The following is a 20,768-nucleotide window of genomic DNA, read 5'->3' on the forward strand; positions in this document are numbered from 1 at the left end:
AGGAGTCTTTATGAATGTTTGAGTGTTGTCATGAAATGTCATTTGGTAAATAATTACACTTCTACTGCAAAGTTGCACTAAAATTTTCAGTAAAATTGTTAACTGCATGATTTAATAAATGACACTTTTAATAGTTTCATTCAAAAGTCCATTAAAAGTATCAATTTTCCAATACAAGTAGCATTATTTACCAAGTGAGACTTCGTGACAGTAGACTTCATGTTTATGACAGTGTCATGTCAGTCTTATGCACACCTCTTCAAATAAAGTGTTACCAGACATGCAAATGAACGAACAATTCAATTTGTTAATGAGAGAAAAAAAAAAAAAACATTGTATTGCCTAAAATACAATGACATACCATTCCTTTAGAGAACACTTGATCATTTGTGGTAAAGGATGCATCTGCTGTTCAAAAACTCTTCCAACATCAACATAGGAAAAGCTCAATCACTTCTGCTAGACTTAACATCAATGGATGATTTGTTAAATAGTTTTAGGCAGGTTTTTGCCCAGGGCTGATTAAATGTTGATTTTGACAGCTGGCAACAGAAGATCAAATGAGACGATCTCATAATTATGCCGAAAAACATCATTCTTAAAGAAAGAAAGAAAGAAAGAAAGAAAGAAAGAAAGAAAGAAAGAAAGAAAGAAAGAAAGAAAGAAAGTTTAAATTTGCAGCTGTCATGTGTTGCAATACTGGGACTTGCATCACCCTAATTTAGTGCTTCCTCTTTTCCAAACAAAAACGTCTCCTCGAGCAGAAAAAAAGGATACACGACATAAAAAAATAAATTGAAACAAAACAACTGTGAAATGTAGACTAGTTGTCAGTGTGTTTGATATGAAGAAAGACTTTTTGAGATGCTGAAGTGATGTTTTTAACATCAGTTGTGATAATAAACCACTTCCTGAAGTTGCCCAAGAATCTGACAAGTTCAGCAACATGTTGTCCTGCAGCTTTCCTTCCCATCTGCAATCTGCTGGAGAAACAGAAAAGATTGCTGCGGCTGCATTTTCCGTGGAACATTTCCAGCTATTTTGCAAATTTTTATAATTTTTTTTTTATGCATGTTTATTTTTTTTTACTTGGGTCACGCAGGGGATTTCTTTATCATCCAATCCAAACATTAAAGAAGAGTTGCGGCTTGTGTTGTTTCGGGAGCATTGATTTGATCTGTGATGAAGGTGTTAAAATAGGTCAGTTTAAAAGGTGCAACAATAAAAAAAAAAAAACAGGGTGGAGGTAAGGGGGGTTTATTGGGACACTGAAAGCGGGTCTGTGGTGGAGCAACACAGCACACATCCTTTGCACACTGCTTAGTGACTTACGACCCAATAGCTTTGAAATAAGAAACTCAAAGACTTGGCGACACGCACTGTATCTGTAGCTTGACCCTGTAAAAACTGTTGAGTATTAAGGAGCACATCAGATCTTTTTGTTTGTTTGCTTGTTTCTTTTATCTTCTCTCTCAGCGCTTCCAACATTGGGTAATTATTTCCATTCAAAACTTCCCTGTGACAGGGACCCGGCAGCAGCAGTAATGCTGCCGGAGCAGTCAGCCTTTGAAGTACCCACCTGCTTTTTATTAATTTAATTTTCACTCCAGGAGAATCATCAGGCGCCTGCACTCTCCGCTTGGCTCGCCATCAGATACAAGGGGACAGAGAACGCCAAAAATAATTCCATTCACGGGATTACGGGAATTTGCTCACACATGTTGAATATTACGATTGTATATTACGATTAGGGGAAAAAAAAATCCTTTTTGTAATCTGTTTCTCTCTGTAGAGTACTTTAAAAGATAGCAATTCTTATGTAAAAGGTTATATTTCAGTGTAACCTTTTACATTAAAACTGGAGCTGTGGAGATTTGGTCACATCTTCAGATGAAACCCAACGTCAGAGGACACCATCGGGCATAAACAGATAAAGTTGATCCAAAAAAAGTGTACAAATACTTGTTATATTTTGTGTGGGCAAAAAAAAAAAAAATCAAACCTCGAAAAATATTTTTTACACTGTTATGTCGCAATTCAACTGAGACAAAAACTAATCTGTATAAATAGGACAAAATGTGCAATTTATTGGTGAAGCTCATTTGTTCATTTAGTTCACCACTGTCTACAGACAGGCTACAAAACTTGTTGCACTTAACAGATATGTTGTCCTGTCTGACTGTCAATTTCTAAAACGGCACAACAAAAGAAAAAACTCGCAAAAGCTCACACGGGGTCAGTGCGACCCCGCTGGACTGCGCACAGAGTAAAAACTCATGGGGTCTAAAAGACCTCATCTCTTAAAGTAATCAGTCAGAAGAGGAGTACAACGTAATAAAAATCATTGATCTCGGTTCCTTTATTAGATAAACCAGTTCAATGGCTTGTAAACAGTAAAATCAGTCAAATCTTATCTTGACACATGTAAACGTCATAAAGACCCACGGGGAGGTAAAGGGGATTAAACTGAGTGTGTTGTTGGCAATACGTGGGCCTGTTGGGCCTTCAGATATCTGGTGTATAAAACTCTTTTCAAACTGATTTCTTAAACTAAATCTTAAGTCACTGTAGTATAACTTTAAGAAATACTCCCAATATTTTTGTGGAGTCCATCTAAAGGCAAACTGAGGTTGTTCTGAAAGGAAACCCACCAGTACTAGTTGGTATACATATACCGAGACATAGTACAGACAGTTATCAGTAGATGGCGAAAATGTGAGAAAACTACAACACAGCATTACAAAAAGAATTAAAAAAAACTGGCTGTATCCCCAAAATAAATGAAAACAAAAGACAGAAACTGGCAAGGATTCTGCTAAGGGGCGAACAGCAACACTGTAGGAAAGTACTGCTTGTGTTCTACATGTTGGAACAAATCCTTCTCTTCCCAAAGACAAGATCTTTCTCTCCCATTGAGACCATCCAGGCTTGTCTGGAATCTCTAAACCTTTTGGCACAAAATGGTGTGGGGCTGATGAAACCAAATATTGCAATTTATGGGGAAAAATATCACAAAACTTTGCCTCGTTTAAGGTAAATGAATTCTCTATACTCTAGAATACATGCAAGAACCTGAATGTAAAAAATAGTATCAAAATTATTCAGGTTTTAATTATATTTTAATAAAACACGTTGATCGCTGGTTATTGTTTTCACCATTCTCAATAACAAAATCAAACCCTCCTTGTAATTGGTGACCAGCTTGTATGTAAACAATTTATCTTGTGTAATTGGTGAACTGGGACTCAGTTGACCACATCATCAAGCAGCTGATGAGGGCGGGGTTATATTTGCAAGTTCGGTGTTGTTGACAAAAGGTAGAAACACCCATACGGCAAATTTCATTAACCTATAATTTCCATTGTTTGGCTGCACAGAGAATATATACATTTTTAAAAAGTGAGGATCGGAAATATTTAGCATTCTTTTCACGTTCCCTCCATAAATAAGCCAGATCTGATGAGTTATGAGCACTTTCACTTCCCTCGTTACCGTACAAATGTCCAGATGAACCTTTTACATGGCGCTTTTCTCTCCTCGCACATTGTGACGGAACTCAGGCGGATGAGGGCGAGGACATTAAATCTGCTCAGCTGATTTGTATGTCTTTTTTTTTTTTCTTCTTCTTCTTCTTTTAGGTGTGAGCCTACAACCTGTAACCCCCGCGTTTTAGACGCAGCGTCTAATTTGAGCTCGAATACCCCGCCGGCCTTTTCGCACGGCTCGGCTCAACCTGGAGGGAAGGACGCCGAGGCAACACACAACCTTAAATCAGAGATTATAATGCAAACAGCCCTGTGGGGCTCACTAATGACTAAGGTGAGCCTGAGATGCGGCTTCGGCTCCGCTTTGGAATATCAATTAGGTCTCTCAGGAATGTGAAGATGGAAAGAAGTGACTGGCATAGCAAGAGCCTCGTGCGTGCTTTTTTTCCCCTTCGGGCTCCCCTAGCACATTTGCGAAATCGAGTCAAAGGGAAAATAGACGGGGGGGGGGGGGAACAAAAAACAAAGTGGAGACATGTAAGGAGGCGTGGGAGTGATGCAAGACGGAGGACTCCATTGTCATATGTTTCCCATAGATAGAGGAGCCTGTACGGTTTGCTTGCCTTTTCAATTAGCTCCAAAATGTCCACAGCTGGTCACCGGGGGAATTATCTCCACAGATGTGCTGCGTTTTGTTGTTGTCGTCTTCGCAGTCCAGAGAACAAGCCTTTGTCTCTTCCTCCTTTTTTTCTCTTTTTTTCCCGCTCCCTCCTCTGAACAACACAACCCGATGATCAAATCCTGGCTGAGCCGGCACGCGCAGCACCGAGACAAACAACGGGGCTGAATATGAAATTATTTTCACTCCCCCACTTGATATTGTTCAATGAGAAAAGAAGGAGTCACCCACGACCCTCCTCTGCACAGGCGGAAGGGAGTGCAAACTCACTCGCAATCAGAACAATGTGGGATAATGTGAAAAAAATAAAAGCCAGCTTTTAGAGGATCCATGGATGCAGAGTGGTATAGTTGCTGCATGGTTACAGAAAAGCTCTGTATGTAGAGGGAATTACAAACTCGCAACCTTTTAGTTTGAAACAAAGTAGCTGATTAAGTTAGCTAAATTACTGGTAAAGACAAACTAAAGAGTAAAAAAAAAATGCCTCAATGGGATTCGGATCATTTGAACTTCTTTATGTTTTTGCTCTAAAACAGCAAAAATACGAACTAGTGCATAATAATGGAACTTTGAACTTATCTGAAGTGACTGTAGTCATATATGTGACAGCTTTCTTATTCTCATAAGAAGATGACCTCATGTTGCCCTCTGAGATTTAGAGAATATTACATGATTGCTTTCGTACTCCAGTGATTTTTTTTTCCCTGCCCCCCTTTTTTTAGTAACCCCGAGTATGATTTAATGCAGATGTTTTCAGGTTTTGCTTTTTTCAGAAGGCTCGGGTTCATTCCTGATAGTTTTTTTTTTTTTTTTTTTTTCTTGCGATGAGCCTTGACATTCATCTACCGTGTTCATGGTAATTAAATAGATACCATTTTATACCACAGCCTCTGACTGTAGAGCCATGAATTTTAATCATCACTAAGCCGAAGGTTGGATGGTCATTATTTCAACCTTTTTCTTTTTTTCTTTTTTTTTTTCTGGATCTTTTCTGACTTTCTGGATGAGTCGTTGAGGTACTCTTGGAAGAATTTTGAAAAAAAAAATTGGCTACTTCTGGTAAAATTTGACTTTTTTTTGTAGATAACTATCACTAAATCAGTCTAATTTCTTGTTTCTAAGCAACAAAAATACACTCTAGTCAGAATAAAATATGAAATGTAAATGTCACTTTGCAATTTGTTAAACATATGACAAAAGCACAATAGTTCTAAGAAAATGTAAGTAAAAAATCCTACTTCCTCTCTGCCAAAGTTCATTTTTCAGAGAAGAAAAGTTTTATTTTTAATCAGCTACACTTCCCCATCTTTCTCCCTTCCGCCTTTCTTTCCTTCTCCCTCTCTCTCTTTCTCTCGCTCTCTGAGTGACTGATCTGATACGCCATTGAGTCAGATTACATTATGCAGTTCTCACTGATAAGGGAATAGCGAAACAACTATTTTCTTTCCCCTTATCTCCTCCAAGAGGCTGTGTTTCTAAAAGGAGAACTAGCCTCCGTGGCCAGATATCATTATTCATTTTGATCTGGGGGCCTTCAGCACACTGATTACATTTTATAGGCTCCTAAATTTCACAACAGCGTTCAGCTCCGCGGCTGCTGCCGCTGCTCCGTGTTTGAGATTCAAAGCGTGGCTCGGGGTTTTTTGCACGGTCGAGCCGAAAAAAATGTGAGGCATTCTAATCATTTCCGGTAGGTGTTGAATGTGGAGCGTCTCGCCGAAATTCCTTCTTTTAAAAGCTCGCGCCGCTTAAAGTCATGGGTCAGGGTAGTGGCTGTGGGGACCGAAGCACCTTATGGGAACTGAATGCATTTCGAGTTTAGCATTCACTGGACTAACTCGCTCAAAGTTGCAAAAAAGCCAACCCAGAGTGAGCGGTTAAAAAAACTCATAGAAATGTATAACAACTTTCACATTTATGTAAAATAGACCCAGAGGAGTAGCAAAAAAGAAAAAAAAAATATATATATGTACTATATATATATATATATATATATATATATATATATATATATGTGTGTGTGTGTGTAGCTGTAGGAGCCAATATGTACAGTACGAGCTGCTTTGTGAAGATTTTCCACTTTGCAGTCAAATGTAGCTTTTCCTTTATACACTGCTCAGTCCAGTTCCAGTCCTATATGGTAATTGATTAAGGGCTCCAGAGTCCATGCATGCCTTTGACCAATGAATTTACAGTATATTGAGGTGTGGGGTCAGTGCCAAAGAACATTAACAGAAAAAAACGAAAAAAGTGAGTGAGAGTTTGTTGCAAGCATATTTCAGCCCTGAAAAAAAAAAGCTCAAAACGACTGCAATGCATGTTCTGGGCTGCCAAATATATATGCAAAGTAGAAAAGTATTCCTGTCTCTTTTAATATTTGTTCATATCTTCCTAAATTATAGCTATCCACATAAAATGACTTTATTGGGACTTGCTTTCTGTCTTAATCTGAATGACTTCACATTTCTTTGCCTGGGTCTACTTTTAAGGTAAAACAGCTAGGTGTTTACTATAAGGTGCAGATTAACGGGGAAAATGTGAACATACTGGCAGGACAGACCATAAAAGACAGAAGTTGGACTTTCCTTTGGGTCTTTTACTAGGAGGAAATTTTCGTAACTGATCCTCAGTGAGTTTTATGTGAATAGTACCGTGATAGACAAACACAAAACAATATACAACTTAACAAATGAACCGTTTGGAAACTTGGTGACTCTGGACATCTTCTCCTTCTCACTTCTCTCCATTTCCTGTCCATTTACTGCTCAATAAGAGCCTCCAGAGCCTAAAAAAGAGTAATATTTCATCTTTGCTGACTTACTCAACCCATTCAGATTGGATGGAGAACATCTGTCAATGACAATTTTCAGCACAGACTCCCAATCAGATGTTGGTCTCGACATTGACAGGGCAACTGAGAAATGGGATTGAATTTAAATAATTGAATTGCAGCTCTGTTTTAGGGTTGTTGTTGTACTAGAAGGTAAAGCTCTATTCTCTCCCTGGCTGGCAGGTAAATTAAGGTGGACAGCCACGTGTCTTGGTATGTTTGCAGCTCTGTAAAACCACTTGTGGCAGGTGGTCATAACAGTGATTGCCAGTGATTGGTTGTTTCTTCAGTGATTGCCAGTGATTGGTTGTTTCTTCAGAGTAATCAGAGTTAAGTGGACAAATAAGATACACTACGCTTCAGAAAACACACAGTGAATTTTGGTTGTAACCAGGCAAAATTTGACAAAGTTCAAGGAGATATAGATACTTCTCCAATGAACTGTAAAACTTTCTGTCGTTCAAACCCGTCACACCTAATTTTCTCGAATTTACAATGTAAATAGAAACATCCTGGCCTGGGTTACACTGGCCTAAATCACACCCTGGAACCATAGAAGTAAAGAAATGAGGTCATACTTTCTCCTTCTCTTTCCTTGTGCTGTAGAGTTTCTTAAAGGAGCACACCCATGTGCTCATCTCCTCTAAACAAAGTTCGCTGTGGCTGTCTTAAACGTTAATTCAGCTCATGGAGCAGCATAACTAAGCTGCAGGTAGCATGGTATAATTCATATTTCCTCAGCTGCATCAGAACTGATGAGCACATCAAGAAACCACCGCCCCCTGGTGGGGTAGGAGTAGGCAAAGGCAAAAGGATTTTCACATATTTTATCTCATAAATCGCACATTATCTGATCGCAACTAGAAAATATTATGACACAACTGCACATTCAGAATCATTTCTTTACATACGTATTTATCTTATTTAGTTTACATGGACTTAAAGAAATAGACTCCTGTTGCAAAGATCGAGTCAAGTAACCGAAACTGTATTTCTCGCACTTTGAAATCCTAATTTAGGGCTCCTATCGATTGCTAGATAGGCCATTATAAATTGCACGCAGTGTTTATGGACAATGAGCTCAGGCTTTGCTTTTGTTGGTGAAAGATAAGCCTGTAGCTGAGATGGGCTGATAGCACGCTGCCTTATTGAGGCCCCCTCTGAAGAAGAGTCTGACAGTTCAGCCCACCGGTTTAGTTTCATTGGACCCCCTGAGTTTTATGTCCTAGATACTACATGAACCGCAGTTTGCAGATTCCTACCCACATGCAAACATCTCAGAATGGGGATGATGTACTATGCTAGCCCATCTTAGCGCCTTTATCTTTCACGTTTTCTAGATTATGAGCTTCCCTTGGCAGGCATAACCACCCTGGAACACACCCTGGACATTGAGTCGCGCGTTGCCAGATCCTTTCAGCTCTAGCTAACTACTTTAAGGTCTCAATCTCAAAGCACTTCCTTTCTATCTTTACAACGAGCCGAGCCAAGATAACATTTGAGGCATACAGGTGCTGGTCATAAAATTAGAATATTGTGATAAAGTTCATTATTTTCCATAATGTCATGATAAAAATTAAATTGTCATATATTTTAGATTCATTGCACACCAACTGAAATATTTCAGGTCTTTTATTGTTTTAATTTTGATGATTTTGGCAAACAGCTCATGAAAACCCAAAATCCCTGTCTCAAAAAATTAGAATATTATGAAAAGGTTCTCTGAACGAGCAATAAAAATAATCATCTGAATCAACAAAGTAACTCTAAACACCTGAAAAAGATTCCTGAGGCCTTTAAAAACTCCCAGCCTGGTTCATTACTCAAAACCGCAATCATGGGTCAGATTGCTGACCTGACTGCTGTCCAGAAGGCCATCACTGACATCCTCAAGCAAGAGGGTGAGAAACAGAAAGAAATTTCTGAATGAATCGGCTGTTTGCAGAGTGTTATATCAAGGCACCTCAGTGGGAAGTCAGTAGGAAGGAAAAAGTGTGGCAGAAAACGCTACACAACGAGAAGAGGTGACCGGACCCTGAGGAAGATTGTGGAGAAGGGCCGATTCCAGACCAAATTAAATTTTCATCTCCATAAAACTTTTCAGCAGATGGAAGCATGAAGTGCTCCAAAATCTTGTGATAGCTGCTGCATTGATCCTGCCCTTGATAAAACCCAGTGGACCAACACCAGCAGCTGACATGGCACCCAGACCATCACTGACTGTGGGTACTTGACACTGGACTTCTGGCATTTTGGCATTTCCTTCTCCCCAGTCTTCCTCCAGAGTCTGGCACTTTGGTTTCCGAATGACATGCAAAGTTTGCTTTCATCCGAAAAAAGTACTTTGGACCACTGAACAACAGTGGTCCAAAGTGCTGCTTCTCTGTAGCCCAGGTCAGGCGCTTCTGCCGCTGTTTCTGGTTCAAAAGTGGCTTGACCTTTGACCTGGGGAATGCGGCACCTGTAGCCCATTTCCTGCACACGCCTGTGCACAGTGGCTCTGGATGTTTCTACTCCAGACTCAGTCCACTGCTTCCCCCAAGGTCTGGAATCGGCCCTTCTCCACAATCTTCCTCAGGGTCCGGTCACCTCTTCTCGTTGTGCAGCGTTTTCTGCCACACTTTTTCCTTCCTACTGACTTCCCACTGAGGTGCCTTGATATAACACTCTGCAAACAGCCGATTCGTTCAGAAATTTCTTTCCGTTTCTCACCCTCTTGCTTGAGGATGTCAGTGATGGCCTTCTGGACAGCAGTCAGGTCAGCAGTCTGACCCATGATTGCGGTTTTGAGTAATGAACCAGGCTGGGAGTTTTTAAAGGCCTCAGGAATCTTTTTCAGGTGTTTAGAGTTACTTTGTTGATTCAGATGATTATTTGTATTGCTCGTTCAGAGAACCTTTTCATAATATTCTAATTTTTTGAGACAGGGATTTTGGGTTTTCAAGAGCTGTTTGCCAAAATCATCAAAATTAAAACAATAAAAGACCTGAAATATTTCAGTTGGTGTGCAATGAATCTAAAATATATGACAATTTAATTTTTATCATGACATTATGGAAAATAATGAACTTTATCACAATATTCTAATTTTATGACCAGCACCTGTACTTTGGAGACATGTGACCTGTTAAGTAGGAAGTTGTGATGAAAATCTGAAAAGGATTTGTGTTAGCCTTGTTGTGTTTAAGACGTTTGCTTTGAATCCCAGAAATCACAAGAGGGGACAGAAGTTGGAGTTTAGGGCAAGTATTGAAAATTGAATATTAAAAGAGAAAATTATAATTATTACCTCAACAAAGAAAGTCTCTTAAAACAGGTCACACCCTCCTGATTTAAGCCACAAGTTTCAGTAAATTATGAACTGAAACAGGGAGGTATGTTTTAATATCAGAGATTAAGAGAAAAATGGCTACTTATGTTTATGCAGCAGATGTACACTTTCAACTGTATTTCTCATACTAATCAGTTTCAAAGAGAATATTCAACTAAATATAAATAATTTTTTTTTAAATGACTCGTTCTTTTTATGATGCCCTTATTGAGTCCTTATCAAGCTTCTGCCTCCCGCTCCTATTTTCCAATATGCTGCCTTTCAGGACAGCCTCTCAGTTGGATTCTCCCCTTCTCGTGAGATAAACACGCCGTTTCTTCTTTACTCGGGAAATGTGTGACAAAAATTGCAAGATTTGCTCTCCGAGCTAAAAAAAGAAAATGAAGAAAAATAATGAAAAAGACAAAAAAGAAAAAAGTTTCTAGCTTATCCGCAGTGAAAAATGTCATCTTGTCCCTGTAATAAATCACATGGGATTGTGATGTGTCTGCTTATTGCAGTGTGCTGCATCGCAGCCATCTACGCTCTTATTTACTCCCTCGGCCCTTAGTGTGTTTCCCCAAATGCAATTTAACTTTTTCGCTCTCCTAACTTACCTTTCCTGTTTCCTTAAGGTCTTGATGGATGTATTCAGTGCGTATGTTCCATACAAGCCCAAACAAGTGGTAAACAAACATGTCAACAAAACACTGAAAATTATGGGGTTTTTTCTTGCAAAACTGGGAATTTTCTACCACATTCCTCGGAAACTGCCGTTGAGAATTGTGCAGTTTCTGTTTAGGTGTCTTAAAACATAACTTGTTTGACAAGCATGGGAAATGAGGCAAATTCTCCCCATCTGCAAAAAGAAAATTGTGTAAGAGAAATCAAAACAAATCTGGTGGTAACAGTAAAAATCAAACTTTTAAAAGATCAAAAATCTTAAAAAAAACTTTGATTTACAGATAAAAGTCAAAGGAAATGTAATTGAATATCAGAGACCTATAAAACCCTTTCAGAGGCAAACCCAGTTTTCAGCTCCTCGCCAGTCTAATCGCGCAGGTTGTCTCGCAACTTATCATGCTGAATGATGGCGAGAGGTCTTCCCTGCTGAACTGTCATTAAGCAAAGTGTCTGACCTCCATTTTGTCTCATTACAGATGCTTACCGATAGGAAAAACGTTGGGAAAAAAGATGGGAAGGAAAATCACATGGGGTTGCTTTTTTTTTTTTTTTTTTTTTTTTTTTTTTCCCGGCAGCTGTTTTAAATCATCTACAGATGCAGACACATCTGATGGCACCCCTGGTAGAAATGTGTAAAAAGATTTAAAATAAATTCAACTTTTTCAGTTGAAGAAGAATCTTGCCAGTGAAAATTTAAGAAAAGTTTCACCTTTAACACAAAAATGCTTTCTTTAAAGCTACTTGCTTTTAAGAAAAACACTTCTATAAGTACCTCCATGATTCAAAGTAACTGAAGTTTATATCTAACTTAAAAAAAAAAAGTGAACTTATTGAATGCATGACTCAGTTTTTCAGGTATAGATGAGATGACACAGAGTACCATTTTTATGAGTCAATAATATAAATATGCATAAAGATCCTCGTCTTGCCGTCTAGTATCCTGGGACAACCATCAGACATTCACAAGCTTACTGATCTGCTGATCAATAAGCCAGTTTGTTAAATTCCTATTTCATTTGGAATCAAGTTTTCCTTTGCTACTGAAACAAAAGCCACATGTTGTTATTGTGTGACGGGGATATAAGAGCTGTCCTGTTGGCAAAAGGGAGATGTGCAAAACACCTGAAACAGCAGGGGTGTCAGTAATTGTGTCACCAGTTGTTATAGCAACTATTTATCAGGGTGACATAATGCCTCTTCCATGTTAATATTGTCTTCACAGGAAGACATGTAGAAAGCCAACAGATCAGTGTGTGTCTGTAATGTGACTGCAGTCACTGCTACAGAGAGCCTGAACCTTTTAGTCGTCACGTTGTTGGGGTTACTTACCTCTTTTATGGCAAAAATCAAATCAAAAACAGAAAAAAAAAATGGTTGTTTATCTTTCTTTTTTTTGTTTTAGTAAGGTTGTTCCCAAGGGTCGGAGACAGATAACAAAACTAAGTACGCCTTGAAAGTGACAGGAGTTTGATGAGAGCAACAGCAGGTAATTACAGCTCAGCACCTCACCTGAGAGTCGGAGATTCGACCTGCTGCTGGTGGGACCGAACCCCGCGGCCGCACGCCGCTCCGCTCCATCCGCCATCCGTCATTCCTCCCCTTTGAGCCACTCCGTCGGCGTTCCCCCACTTTGCTCTTTTACAGCGTCAGCTGATTTAGTCATTCATTCAATCAGAAATATTCACAGATCTGCCTAAAAGTGTAATCAGCTCACTTTTTTTCCTTCTTCTTTTTTATTCGTTTTATTGAAAGAGCGGCAATTTAATGGGATTTAATCTTCTGCTCTTTGAGCCTCGTGAAAGAATTTCCGCGGAACCATGAGTGGATATTTTTGTGCACCACTGTGTATGAACGGCATCATCCCTCTCCCTCTTTTTTTTAAGTTTCTGAGGCCTCACACACTTTCCAGCTCATTTCATCTTGGATTAGTCATGGCTGCTCTTACTGAAAAAGCTGCAGTGCTGAGTGAATGTGAGATATTTTGACAGTATATTTTATAAATAGTTTAAGGTTTTTTTTATGTTGTTAACAAAGAGGACAGTTCTTTTTTACATCTTGCATCCATGGCAGTTTGTCATGTGAATTATAAATCCCTCCTTTGTCTGTGGCAGAGGAATCTGCCAGCCTGAATGGGGGATATTCTAAATATGATCATCTTGTTACTTACAGAGATGATCTATATGGCGAAGAAGAGTTACTGGGACTCTTACTGAGTCTTCAGGAAACTGTAATTGGCATCTTTGTGTTGCATTTGGCGGGGAGACTGAAGTGAGAGTCTGTCTCCTGGTAGAATTATCTTCGCTTAGTTTTACTGTCAGTTCTTGTTAAACACATAATTACTAAATAATTGGTGTCTTTCTGTTTGGTCTAAATGAAATACCTTACAAGGTAGAACCGTTTAACACTTTAGCAGTGGTGGTTCTTGGCATAATGGTGCCCTGGGCAAGCCCCTCCACACTCATCCCACCAAACAATTAAAATGAAAGTAATTCAATGTTTTTATTTGTTTGTTTGTTTTTTCAGTAGAAAACAGGCAAGCTAGTCTCCTGCTACTCACCAGAAAACATAAGAAACTTACTTTTTTCTTTTTTTTAGTTCTTGAGTGCCCCATCCTTTTCTAATGTCACCCTGGGCAACCGCCCACACCGCCAATGTCAAGAACCACCTTGAGCCTCAGACTGTCCTTCTGGCCTCTTTTGTCCCTTTTAAACTATTAAAACTTTACAAGATGGGTCACATGATTGCTTAGTAGAAGGAGAATGATAAACGGTAGAGTACGGGGTGCATTTCTGTTCACCCAATTTACTTTGATGCCACTAAATAATAGTCAGTGCAACTAATTAAGAACCTCCTAATTAGTCAATAGAGTCCATCTGGATCTCTTTTGAGGCCTTGGAGGTTTGTCAGAGGATGTTACTGAACAATCAGCTTCATGTTTGAAACAGAAGTTTAAAACAGGACTAGGTTGTTAAAAAAATATCTCAAGCGTATCACAGAGTACTGTGATATAAGGAGTATGGCACAAATGCAGAGCCACTGAGACACAGCAGTCCAACCAAACTGACAGGCCAAGAGTTACATCCACAGATTGACAGGACAATTTAAAAGTTAGACATTGCTCAAATCTGGCCTTCATGGAAGAGTGGCAAAAAGAAGGTCATTGTTGAAGGGAAGCCAAAAGAAGTCCTGTGGGAGACACAGTGAACATGTGGAGGAAAGTGATCTGATCTGATGCAAAATGCGTAGCAGTAAACCAACACTTGCACATCACCCTGATACAGAATCTGTACTATAAAACAGCCTCACGCTGTGGGAATGTGAGTCTGCAGCATGAAGCCGACCAGAGTTCTTCATGCTGGAAGCACGGCAATCTTGAACTAAAACTCGTTCGAGGCTGCAAAGCCCTTTCAGAAGGATAAGACTTGTAGCCAGAACTACAAGAAAACAGTTTAGATCATGGTACATAAGCCAGATCTAAATCTGATTGAGAAAATTTGGCGATACTTGAAAACTGCTATTTTCAAGCTCTTCATGGATTCTGTCTGAGAATGCTCTACTTACATAAAACAAAATGGACAAAAGTGTGAGACTTTTAGAAGTGCAAAGCCCCAAAGACTTACAGCTCTAATAGCATCAAAAGACGGTTCAATAAGGCATTGATTCCTGAAGGTTGACTACTAATGATTGACATAATTTTCAGATATTTGCATTTAATAAAACCTCTGAGACCCATATTCTTTTGCTTCTACTTCACATGTACACACTGTCCTTGTGTCTGTCTATTTCATAAACCCCAGTAAAACACATTAAAATGTGTGTTTGTATGTGACCAAGTGTTGAAAAGCTTAAGGGGTGTACATCATTTTGCAAGGAAGTCTGTGTGCATTTTTGTGTTTCACTTTTGAATGACAAAAAGTGTAAATCGTGGACTAATTATTTTTTCCTTGGGAAGGGGGAGAAAAGATTTAAGCAAAAGCAAAAGTTGTTCACTGAATTAAAATACTATGTTCAAATTCAAAATTCAAAAATACTCCCAAAGAAGAATAAAATGTCATAGTAACTCATATTAATTCAAAATTCTCCAAAGTTAAGTCTTTTTCAGTTAAATCTAAAAAACAAACAAAAAACACCTTCATGTTAAACTATTAAAAACAGTAAATGAGGGCTGCTTGGCATGCTGTCAGAGTTCAAATTAACCTGGTGGCGCTCAACAGTTTAAGCCTGAGTTAATATATGGTTTGTTCCGTCATTTAGGTCATTTATTGAATGACTTTTAAATCTAGTAGAGCATAATTTATAGCCCTGTGTTTGGGGAAGGTTTATTTTAGTGCGAGGAAATGAGTGAGAGAATGGGAGGCTTAACTCACTGAGGTGCAAAAACTTCAATATGCACAATTAAAGCAAGCCAACACTCATTTGTCAGTGCAGCCATGCCTTTCAAATTGATCATGCCTTTTTCAATTTTGTTCATATTTCACCATTCTTGCTTTACTCCTCATGCATAAAACAGATGGTTCAGCACTTTCTGCTTCCATGTCTTGTTTGCAGTGTTTATTTTTATTTATTTATTTTTTATGTGATGATGCTAAAATCCCTCAGCAGATGAGAGATTGGAGAAACAGAGTGCCTGGGACCTACAGGATGTACTTTCTGGTTACAGTGTGTGTGTGTGTGTGTGTGTGTGTGTGTGGGGGTGTGTGTGTGTGTGTGTGTGGGTGTGGGTGTGCGTGTGTGTGTGTGTGTGTGTAGGTGCGTGTATGTGTGTGTGTGTCAGCAAGGCGACATGAATGCCCGGCAAACTCAAAGCTGTCTTCGGGGCGATGCCTCATGAAAGGCTGAAGTTGACTGAATGGTGAGAAGGTGGACAAATTGCACACCGCCGTCGACAAAAGAGCAGCAGATCGCCACCGTCAGCCTCAGAATCTGGATTTCCCTCACCTGACTAACAACACATTCACACAGTGGATCATGCATGTCAACACTATTCAAAAACCTCAAATCCAGTCCCTTAAAGGACTGTTTTCCTCCCCCTCCCCTCTTTGTCTGCCTCTGGCCCTTCTCCCCTGTGTGGTCATTAGCAGAGGTTAAGAAACACTCCTCTTTTCTACCAGTAGATGGCGTAGGCGATCCTACACCGGCGCTCCTGGAGGTAACAGGCAAAAAATATGGAGGGCTTTCTGCCTTCTCAGACTGTCATCATAATGATGTTACTGAGTTACATAAGAGTGCAGTATCTCTCAGCAGGCTCTCCATAAGAAATTATGTTTTAGATCTCAGCCCAAAACTCCCTGCTTTTATTTCCCTTTGTTGCTGCGCAGAGCAAGTAGCAGAGAGCCAATAAAAAAACGTCGTGTTTTCTCCCTTTCCCTTTTCGAGTGACAGAGAAATCCTGCTTTGATCACTGACCTAATTAATGAGGCAATTGATGAATATAAATACCAGATTAGTTATGCAAATGATCACAGAAAAGGAAATGAGTGAGAAAATGCACTGCCCCGTTAGGAAGTTTTGAGGGCACAGGAATTATGAATGCACAAAACAGCATCTTGTTTAGGATAAACTGTGAAAAAAAAATGCTAAACAGCTAAAAAAAAAAAAATTGAAAGACTTGAGAGGTTTCAGGGTAATATGTAGATACAGCTGCAGGATGACATTTTTGCCTCTGCAATCCCTCCATAAGCTGTAAGTAGAGGTATTGATTAAAACACAGATTTTTACACCAATGTGTTAAAAAAAATATGTTTTGATGGACATTTTGAGTTCTAAATTGGCTGTAAGTGAGACAATATATTATATAAATGCTGTTTTTGCATCAAGTCAAAATCAACTCCAGTTAGATAAAAATAGCTGCAACATCCTAATCGTGTCTCTGCTGTACAGGGAAAAAACGCAAGAGCTTGTTGGCTGAAGAAAAAACTAAGATTGAGACAGTTTTACATTTTGTGATTATTATGTTTCATCTCCATGAGATGAAAAATCACAATAAAACTGCAGAGTGCTTTGTGAAATGTAGCTTCTTATAGTCTGTTATTAGCACCCCTGACAAAGATGTGTAAAAATTCTTGAAATCATTTTGTTTTGTATTGCAGTAACAAAATTTCAGTGCAAAATAGGAAAAAAAAAATCCCTTAAACTGTAGTGTAATCATTCTGTAATTAATATTTTTTTGGGTGGACTGCTACATCACTTGTTCTACTTCTGAAGGTTCCTGATCTATTTACAGTACCTTAAAGATTTTTCAGGTAAGACTGGCCTTTATTTGACAGTGAGCAGACCAGAAGAGGGCGGGGAGGGTCAGAGGTCGTAGACTAGGGATTGAACTCAGGCTGGCTGTGCCAACCGCAGCAGTGGAGCTCAGCAAAATACCCAGCAGGCCTGGTCTTCTAAGGAAAAACATTTTAAAATTCAGCAAAACAACAATGTTAATATGTTGTAATGGGCCAATTCAAAGTCAGGGGCTCATGGCTTTACCTAACTCAATCAAGAGTGTCTGGAATTAATTAAACATGGACTGCAGGGAGTGGAGATGCTGGGTCTCCAGAACCGAGAGGAAGTCCAGCATTACGATCATGATGAGTTAATATGTATTAATTGTTTTCAAATTTAATCACAAAAACATATGTAATAGTTCGTAATGTACAATTCATTGATTTAAAAACATTTAAAACATAAAAGATAGAGACTATTATAAGTTGTTGTGTAATGCTTAGTTAGTGAGTGTTTTTTTTTAAGTATTCATGGATTTGTTGCCTTTAAATCTGATAGACATTTGTCACACCTTCTGAAGTGTAATTGTAATTTATTGAGTAAGAGACATTTAGCAGGCAATTTAAAAAGATGAATTAGACAAATGTCCACTTTTTGGTTACCATCAGTACAGTCATAATTACCTCCTTTCTTTTTTTTTATTACATTTAAAGTTTTTTTTGAGAGTCCAGCCGGATGCCACGTATTGAACCTGTTGACTCGGCGCTCTACCCACTTCAAGGCTTGAGTGGCTACAGGCCATTATCCACTGGTCATTAGAAGCAGTTCAGCAATGTGGAAAATAGCATGTTCAGTATTTCCGACCACAGGTTCATGAAGCAGACGAGATTAGCACTTAATGAGAAGTAAGAAAACTACAAAGTTGCCTAATTAAAAGCCACCAGCATCTGTTCAGTGAGCGATTAAATATGAGCGGTATTAGTGTGTGCTATTTAAACAGAGTTTTGGCACTGTACTTTCTTTAACAGGTGATTTAGCAAACAGCTGTTGGTTTCTGTGAAACAAGCGAGATTTTTATATTTTTTTTTTAATCACTCTGACGGGCCACTTTGTTTCAGTGCCATTTTCGGCACCTCAGGTGGTTGCGGCTCTTAATTCTTACGTGGCAGTGATGGGTAGTTTAGAAGTTTGTTCTCGGGTCGAGTTGACTGACCTGAGAAATAATTATCGTCTCTGGACCGCAGAGTGACTTTACAACATGCCTCTGTCTCGTAACGCTGTCCGCTGTGAGACTCAGTTTTACATTTTTCAAGGTTATTTAAAAAAAAAAAAACAGGAGAGAAAAAAAGTGAAGTTCCTATTCATTGCAGAAAAGCTTCGTTGTGGAAAAACTGAAGGTGCATGCAAATAAATTGTAGCATATTCAAAAAGCTAATGTGTTTCAGCAATACAATTCAAATACAGTGCGGTCACGGTGCATTTTAAGTATTCATTTCTCTTAACTTTTAACGTCAAAGTTACACCAGAAGTTATTGCGATAAATGGTAATATTGTTGTTTTGAGACTATTTTCAAGTGGTAATGGCATAATACTGCAAGAGCAAATTCTCAAAGATGAATACAGTATCAATTCTAATAAACATTAAACACTGGTGAAAACAAAATTGCCCTTCAAAAAATCGGAGCTGGCTGAGACCAAAGCAACAGACTGAAAACTTCTGTTATCCAGTTTTTGGTAGAAAGAGAGAAAGAAGGAAAAAAACGAGAAAAAAATCATGTAAATGGAAATTATTGAGCTCACTATAATTTATCATGCGATTACTTGATAAATCAGTAGGCCTAAAAGCAGCTAACTGCTAGTGAAAAGCCAAAACTGAACTATGTAAAGAAAGAAAAAAGTAATTTATGTCCATTTGCTGTTTAGTATATGAACTCAATATTTGATTGGAAATCCTTTTCCATAAATTACTTTGATTTAATGACTGACTCAAGCTCATCTGGTTACTCTCTTCTTCTTCTTCTTGACAAAACCACATGAACTCTCTAGAGTTCCGGTCAGGCCACTTAGCCAATCAGGCACAGTGACACCATGGTGTTTAAACCAGCCGTTGCTACTCCTGACAGTGTGGGCAGGTGCCAAGTCCTGCTGGAGAATAAAATCTGTATCTCTATAAACCTCATCAGTGGAGGAAAGCATGTGGTGATCTAAAACATTCTGTTAGATGGCTGTGCTGTCTTTGGATTTGATAAAACAGTGGATTAACATCAGCAGATAGCAAGGCTCCCCAGATTTTTGGACGACTGTCACCGACTCGCTTTGACAAATTGCACAATTTGTTTTCATCCTGGAAGAGAAATTTGGACCACTGAGTAACTGTTTAGGTTCTTGAATCCAGGTAAGATGCTTCTGATATTCTACTTCTGGTTCAGGAGTGGCTTAATACAAGAAACACAACTACCTGTCTGTGTTTGGCGGTACGTTGAGTTTGTTGATCATGTTGTAAAAGACAGATAGGCGTCTTTACATATTTTGTTGAACGTGTCTAATACGTTCATTAAAATATGTAAAGACGCCCTTTTTTATTTCGTGAGCTCTGCTGCCGTACTTTCTGTTGTCCGCCATCGTGAAAAATTACTCACTGATGCTTATCGCTTATTACCAGTGATAAGACAGACACATTCTCCCACTCCGAAGAAAACACTGCGTACGGTCTCGCGTGTGAGTTAAAGGGGAAGGCGATGGGTGACAGCGGTGACAGGAACACCTACTTAGTGAGTCACGTTATTGCTTGGATTTGAGTCAGTGTGTTTTGCATCCAGTGAAAACAAGGATGTTGACAAATAAACTGGACAATATGCTTTCAATTTAGTGTCATTTCCACAGTTGTGGTCTTTAAATAAAATCCCGAGTCCTCAATGTCCGAGACCGAGATGACATCAAATGTGGTCGAATCCAAGAAAAAAAAAAAAAAATTGCCATTATTTGCAAATCCCATGACTTTCCATGATCTGGAATGGAAATTCATGACTTTCCAGGCCTTGAACATGGAAAAATTAAATTCCGTGACTGGTATGAACCCTGGTATTAAGCAAAGGAATGATTTTGAGTTCCCTCCGCCTGGTGTTACAGTAAGATTAAAACTGATTTAAAACTGATTAAAACTGACTAAAACTTAAAAAATTTTAAACTTAAAAATTTAAAACTGATTTACTTTTGTTAAAACATTAACAAAAGTATTAAATGGCCAAAACAATCATAACTCTGAGTAGGAAACAAGTCTAAGAGTAAAAAGTAGATAGCCACCATATCCCTGATTTTCCGTGACATTTGGGTGAACACTGCTGTAGTGTAACTTTTGTTTTCTGATCTCTGTCCGTTGCTCGACCACTGCAGAGTTATCAGAGAAGCTGTCCATACACTATGAGGAAACATTTGTGAGTGTAAAAGTAAAAACAAAATGTGCACAGCACAGTCCCCTGTTACTACCACAACAGAAAGACTTCCTGAGCTGCACATACTGAGGTCTAGCTGTCTAGCACAGTTGGCAACAAAGAACAAGACTATGAGATTAAA

Source organism: Poecilia mexicana, unplaced genomic scaffold (genome assembly GCF_051168715.1).
Source record: "Poecilia mexicana isolate PSO_F unplaced genomic scaffold, ASM5116871v1 scaffold_3, whole genome shotgun sequence".
In the NCBI taxonomy this organism is placed as follows: domain Eukaryota; kingdom Metazoa; phylum Chordata; class Actinopteri; order Cyprinodontiformes; family Poeciliidae; genus Poecilia; species Poecilia mexicana.